Raw genomic sequence first — 7,286 nt, forward strand, 5'->3', positions numbered from 1 at the left:
TTATGTATATGTACATTATCTATTTCTTTGGATAAACTACATCTACAGGCACTGCAGTCTCGTTACGATGGGAGTTTGTTAGGAGTCTCACTTGAGTTTCTCCTCTCACACGGCATGTTGGTGGAGATAGCAAGGAGACCGGCTCTCGTTGGAGAGCCGTCCTTCTAGGAAAGAGAAACACCAGAGTCCTTGCTAGCAACATGCAGATTTTATCTTCATTTTGCATCGGTGGGGTTTGGTACTCTATTTGATCTGTTTCTACATGGTCCGATCCTGCTGGGAGTCCATTGGACTGTGGTATGGTACCGTTGGGGGTAGAGAAACTGGCATCCCACAACACAGTTCAATAATTGGGGGTTGGAAAAACGTCACTGCTTGGGACAACCATGTGATTCAGCTGGCTGTGGAAATGCTCTCCTGAATAAACGACGCCGGAGATCCTTAAATCGCCATCCTGCGATGTGTCCCTGGTTCAACACGCCTCAATCAAATGGCTGAGTTACCTCCTCAGTGCAGTCAAGTTCTTCAGTCTTGCTAATGACCTGATTATTTGACCCGGGTGTGTTGAAGCAGAGTCGCATCTAAAGCCTGCAGGACACCGGCCCTGGAGGATTCCTGCGTCAAACCATAAAACAGCTTACCAACCAAACAAAACTAAAGAGACCTGACTTCATTTATTCATCCCAGAGTTCGAGACAAGACATCAGACTCTGGCAGTAGCTGAGGAGGCCCCTCTGCATTGTGCATCCATAAAAACTGCAGTTCTAATAGTGGCTGTAGACACTCCCTGTTTCCCCAGGCCTAAAGAGTTATAGGCCTATTTAACTCGAGAGAACTCACTGTGGTCATGATGGTATTACCCCAGACACCGACACTAACTTTGACATTTATATATAGACATGCAGATATCCAGATGAAATACACATCAGAGTACATCAGCAGTTTAATTTTATTATATGGATTACAATAAGAATTGAGTTGCTGAATGTGCACATTTGCAACGTCAACATGTGTGCTCACCTAACCTACTGGCTGGGGGCAGTGGGAGACAATTGGGCCTCCGTGTCATGTTATATTTATGCCCCATGAAAATGGAACGCTAGTGATAACTAATTAGATTACAATTATTTAAAACAGGTTGTTAGCGGTACCAATAACTGTGCCAAAAGTGATTGTTGAATTAATTAGCTGAAATCAAAGGTTGAGGTTTTTTTTCCTGCACTTTTCAGCGCGAGATTATGCTGCCGTAATAAAAGATGAATTAAGCTTGAGGCTTTTTAAAAAGATTTTTTATTCACACCGTTAACCAGATGTTGCGAACCATTCAGGATCAGTCGTTGCGACTCTTAACATTTGTCAGCGGGTTGAACATTTTTCCGAGGTCAAGAAGGTCCACTTTTATTTTCTTTTATTGTTCTAATTGCGTTGCGGACATGCCTGCCAAACATCAGTGTGTGCTGACATTATCATTGTGAGTGCTCTCGCAGGGGCACTCATATTTCTGTGGCGTCCGAGTCTCGCCAGGAAAAAAAGAAAAAAAAACAAAAGCTCACGGTTCACCGCGGCACTCTCGGTGTAAATGTCAAAACTGCGAAGCAGGTGTTATTTTCTGCTCTCGACGCTCGGCGTTTCCGGCCTGAACCGTTGCTTTTTGTTTTCGTGAACCTGAAGGCTCACTCCGAGCAAGGTAGCATTCATCATGATTATGCCTCCATGATAATGAGACGTGGCGGAATTAATATTCATTTGTTCCTCGCCTTCCGCGGGGACTCTGAAATGTAAATAGGTGCACTCTGCTGTGACACGCTGGCTAATGTACAATATGTAAGTTTAATGAAATTAAAAGAGAAAGTGTTTAGAGCTGCTTTGGCCACTTGGCTCAGCTATTTTCAGCTCTGCTGTTGTATTGTCTGTCGCCCATTTGTCTGTTTGTTTTCCCGTCAAGCTTTGGCAAAAAAAGACTACAGAGCAGAGTTTCATAATGCCTTCTGGAGCAGAGAGGCTCTTCAGGGGCAAAGCAAAAATGCATCCAATTTTGGGTCCAGATCCTTTTCTTTTAAACTGCTGGGAAGGTCGTCCACCTTGACAGAGGGTTGACCTCTGCTAGCTATTGAACCTGGCAGACTTGTTATACGAGTTAAACTCCTGCAGTGCTGGAGAGTCAACCCAACAGTTGGCGCATTCATAAAACAAGTATTTTATTTAAAGACATCTCGATACTAGTCGTCATCTTAGGCGTATGCTAGGACTTCACCAAAATTATCACCATTAATATGTAGGAATACGTAGTAGCTTTAAAGACTGGTCTGTTTTCATTCATGCCAGCTTAGCGATGCTATAATATTTACTCTGGTTTGATGTGACTTGTTAATAACTTGTTAGATTTCTTTTTTTTAACAAGATGTTTAATGGCTAGTGTTTCGACTGCTCCTGTTACAGTTGAGGATATCTGGGCGCAGAGCAGGTCACCTGACACTGACAGGAAGCTGGAACAGCCAATAGCCTCACCTCCCCAGTGAACAGATTTGTAAACAAGGAAAAGCGTTTTAAGTGCTAACTAAACCAAAGGTTTATTAGACCAACAAAATTTACACTAAGTATGCTGCAGCCTTGTGAGCCAAGCCTACAAAACTTAGCCTGGCCGTTGCCTAGATTCTCATCTCTCTTCGCTGCTCTGTCTGGGCTTTCTCTCATTAACTTGGATTTCTCTGGTAGATTTTCCGTTGGGCCAATCAGTGAGCAGAAGGAGAAGTTGTGCACAATGATGGCGATTTTCTGTGCTGTCTTAGAAATACAGTCTGCCTTCTACCAATAGTTGGGGAGGAAGTGAATGAAGCCATTCAGCCTGTGTTGAATTATCATCAACAGCCACCTCATTTGCAGTGGAGAAGGGTTGTTTACAGCACAGACTTTTGCTTATTTGTTAAAATTGTCACTGTCATGACAGTATGAGACAGATAATCTGTAAAAAACAGTATATTCTCTACCTCTTACCAGTGCTACTGTTGCAATATGCAGAAATGTAATACTTCTGGTCAACCAATCAGAGCCAGGAGCAGGGTCTGTCAATCAGGCTTGTGTATGTGTGTCTCAATGTGCTAATGGCGGAGAAATACCTTACAGTTACAGGGAAAGAGTTTATCTGTCATCATCATTGGCTGTGCTCTCTAGCCTGAGTACGGGGGACAGTGTGAGCAGCGCATACACAAGCCTGATCGACAGCGCTAAGTTCCTCCTTCTGGCTGTGATTTATTGTTTCTGATATAGTGGTGCATTCCTCCAGCTAGCATTGAGAGCAGAGAAGCCAGGTGTTTTTTTTTTGTTTTTTTTTACACTACCATTCTGTCACGACACGGTGATAGTTTTAGGAAATATGTAAACTTTATTTTTCTTATTATTAAAGTTGCGTACTGCAGCTTTTAGTGGGAAACAAACTGCACGGCTTGCTGGGGATGACATACAACCAACTACAACAACTAGTATATGAAGTCAAGATTAGTCAGGAATCCTGATAGCTACCATTTAAAAAAAGCCTTGATAGGAACCTGGAGTCGATACTTAGGATCTTATTAGCTGTATTTATTATTGACATTATGCGTCTTAATTAAACGAGGGAATCAAAACCTACTTTTAGGCCTGTCACGATAACAAATTTTGCTGAGCGATTAATTGTCTAAAAAATTATTGCGATAAACAATAATATTGTTTCAAGACCAGTTGACACTGATTTAATGGAAATGACTAATAATGCATGTGATTTCCTGCCATAGATGGATACACTTTATTTTCAAAACAACACATAACACTGGAACTGATAAACTAAATAAACAAAACAACCAAAAACAAAAATAAAATGGATTCTCAGTCTCCATTAACAAAAAAACGTACTTGAATAATAATTAAACAACATAAAGCCAAAGTGGAAATAAATACTGCATTCAACCAAAAGAGTGGACACCACTGGACACCACACGGCACGACGAACCCGATTGAATCGTTATACCTAGGATTTCTGTCGGCTAATGTGTCTCTCAGGTTTTGAAAATGGGCCGACAACTCTTTTAGTGTGCGCTGGGCATTGCACTAAGGAAATAGGAAGGGAGGATCAGTGCAGAGCACCGGAGTTGAGCCTTTTTCATTCAGTGTCATCAACAGAAAGAGAAAACGGCAGGAAGAGACGATAAAGCCGATAATTAAAATGAGGTCGATAGGTTTAATTTATTGTGCGATTGATTTATCGTTTATCGCGACAGGCCTACCTACCTTTAATGTTGTAACTTGAAAGTGGAGCAAAAGCAACACGGATATTTAGATTTTTTAAAATGCCACCTAATTACATACCTCCGTGTTTCTCTTCACACATTACATCTGTTGCTGTGCTTCTCCCAGGCTCAGCCGCTGCTTTCAACTAAAACGTTCCACTGGGGATTTGAAGTTGAAAATAACATCAGGTGTGTTTTTGATGAAATGAATGTTTTTTTCCGTTCTTCTTTTTTTTTTTTCTCGCTCATGGTGCTTTGAGTCATACAACGTTTGCATGGTGGAGAACGAGAGAAGCATATGTATTTCAGACTGTAACACGGGTTCACAGCATTCCACTTTCTGGTAAAAAGAAGTGGTGGTGTGTGTGTGTGTGTGTGTGTGTGTGTGTGTGTGTGCGTGTGTGTGTGTGTGTGTGTGGAGGAAATAAAAATAAATAAAGCTGGATCTCTGAAATGATTTGCTGAAGGGGACTGTTTCTATTGCTGGCCTTTAACCTTTCAGTTTATTAATTCCTCTCTCCGGTGTTGTACTCCACATGGTTATGTGTGTTTTGATGGTTGTGATAAGTGCTTCCTGCGCTCTAAAGAGTTGCATGGCAGTCTGGGTGCGATCCAGAGCACCTGGCAAAACCCATCACACTGCAGAAAGAAAAGCTGTCCTGGTCAAACGCAACGGCGTAGATAAATAAGGCCCGCACTTTTCTCCTGAGCAGGACGGAGCGTTTCGCATGACTCCATTCATAACTCCACAGGCTGCTTTTCATTCATTTTGTACATGTGGGTACAGAAATGTGTCTGGTAGAAAGTGTGAAAGGTCTTAACATAAATGTACATTTTAGTAAATCAGCAGATTTTTTGGGAGAAAGAAAAAAAAAATTATATTAGATGTGAGCACATTTATTCAGTGTGGAAATAATTATTTTCAAGAAAATCCCTGTTGGCACAATTTTTTATTAGTTTTAATCACTTTAGAAGGAAATTAATTGACACATTTTTATTATTATTTTTTTCCAAGTAGACCAGAGTTTCTGGGAATTTTAAATCACGAACCCATAACTTTCTTTTATGCCGGAGGTGTAAACGCACACAGAGCCCATTTCCTTCAGCCGCTGGCCAGGACCGGACAAGCAGTTTATCTTCCACCGCGCAGTGAGCAGGATGGAGAGGTAGAATCTCACTGTCAGAGGAAAAACGCGTGACATCTTCCACAACAATCAGTAGATATTTCTGTATTCTGTGTTGCTTCAGGTCATGCTAACCTCAGACATGACCGAGTGACATCAGGAAGTCATAGAAAACTCTTCAGTCTCAAGTTCTTGGAAAGGTAACTGTAAATAGTACCGTTGTGTTTAAGGGTTGATGGGTAAACGTATCAACAGCAGAGCTACCAAAAGTCGTATCGTTGATGGTTTTCTTGAAAGCATTTCTTCTGTAATATAGGAATGTACTCAAAGATAAAGGTGTTTGTTATGAGGGAATTCAACCAGTTTTTAAAAATAGAGACGCACCGATCCGATGTTGATATCTGTTATCGGTCCCGATGTTGAAAAAATGTTTAGATTGGGTATCGGTGACGACGTGCTCAGATCTATTCAGTCTCATTCTATGCTTTATGCTCTGAGCGACGACATGCTTTACTATTCGATTTCTATTATATTTAAATGCCTCAATGCACTTTCTGAACCACTTGAAAGGAGGCTTGTTGCAATTCATTTCTACGAGTTAGTCAACCTATTGTTTTTGTCACTTTTCTGTTAATTTATTTATTTTACTTTGACTGTTCTGCTCCTAATTTTCACTGAACAAATTAAAGGTGTGTTGTTTGTACATGTTTGACCAAGCTTGTGAAGCTACTGGTGTACCGGTGCAGAGTTAACAAATAAGCTTGTAATTCAGTTCATTTAAGTCAACTCGGGGTGTTTCTCTGCATCGAATCGTTATCAGATAACGGGATCAGAAGTGGGGGGGGAAACAATGGGATCGGTGCGCCCCTATTTTACAGATTCTGTCCACAGTCACTATGTCCAACTGCCTTCAGGTGCTCATTTCCTCTTGATGGCATTCTCACCTGTGCGATAATTAGCGTCGACTTCACCTTCTCTCTCTCTCCTGCGAGCGCGGAGCCGGGAGCGGGTGAGGACAGCGCTCAGGGTTAACCGACACGGCCGAATGCAGACGTCCCGAGAGCCTTTTCGAAGGGAGAGTGAGGGAAAAACACGTCGGAGGCAGTAAGGTGGAAATGGAAGGATGAAGGTGATGGAGGGCTGAGCAGATATGACCTCTGCAGCTCTGCTGATGACATGAAGCAGAAGATGAGGTGGGGCGAGAGGGCAGGGGGCGTGGGGCGGGGGCGAGCAGAGAGGGGGAGACAAACTGAGCAAGGAGGATTAGGAAAGCAGCTGGTGAAGATGATCCACCCGAGAGGCGGGAAGGGAGGGCAGGGAGGAGCGACGAGGAGAAGGAGGACGCTAGAAGAAAGTGGAAGAAGGGGAGGTGCGAGAGATTGATGAGAGAGAGTGAGAAACTAATTCTCACTTCACTCTGGAACGGGAGATTAGGGAAGATTAGAGAGATAGAGTGAGGCAGCGATGGAGTTTGGGTGATAACTTCGACCACGTGTCACAGGCGGATCTCTGAATGGCTAATACTCAAGGAGAGACAATGAAATGGTGACTGAGAGGGTGAGATTGTGAAGCAGATTGTGGGGAGGAGGGAGAGGACTTAAAGAGTGAATGATAAGGAGGGAGCAGAAAGAGTCTGAGATGGAGAGTGATAGACGAACGAGTAGATAAGAAGATACGTGTGCAAATCATGTCCCGTAAAGCGGACGCCGTTTTTGCCGGTGTGCAGTAATCCTTGCCACGGGAGCGTGGATGCAAAAAAATAAAAATAAAAAATCCAGGTCATCTTTCTACTTTTTCCAGCTCTCGCTTTCCCCGAGACTCCCCACTGGGATTCACTCTCTAATGCCGCACAAGTCTTTGTGACGGTATCTTTTACATTATGTTCTTTTTCACTTTGGAA

At 42.6% G+C, this 7,286-nt stretch overlaps 1 protein-coding gene across 1 annotated transcript in view; it reads left to right on the plus strand.

Annotated features, from left to right (window-relative positions):
* LOC106962983 (uncharacterized) overlaps positions 1–7,286 on the plus strand; it is a 127,487-nt gene that overhangs the window by 80,148 nt on the left and 40,053 nt on the right. The window contains exon 3 of the mRNA XM_015057678.1: positions 4,390–4,451. The gene's annotated coding sequence lies outside the window, so the exon portion shown is untranslated. The remainder of the gene's footprint in view (positions 1–4,389; positions 4,452–7,286) is intronic.

This window comes from Poecilia latipinna, unplaced genomic scaffold (assembly GCF_001443285.1).
Source record: "Poecilia latipinna isolate Pla-1442-1.1 unplaced genomic scaffold, P_latipinna-1.0 Scaffold1483, whole genome shotgun sequence".
In the NCBI taxonomy this organism is placed as follows: Eukaryota; Metazoa; Chordata; class Actinopteri; order Cyprinodontiformes; family Poeciliidae; genus Poecilia; species Poecilia latipinna.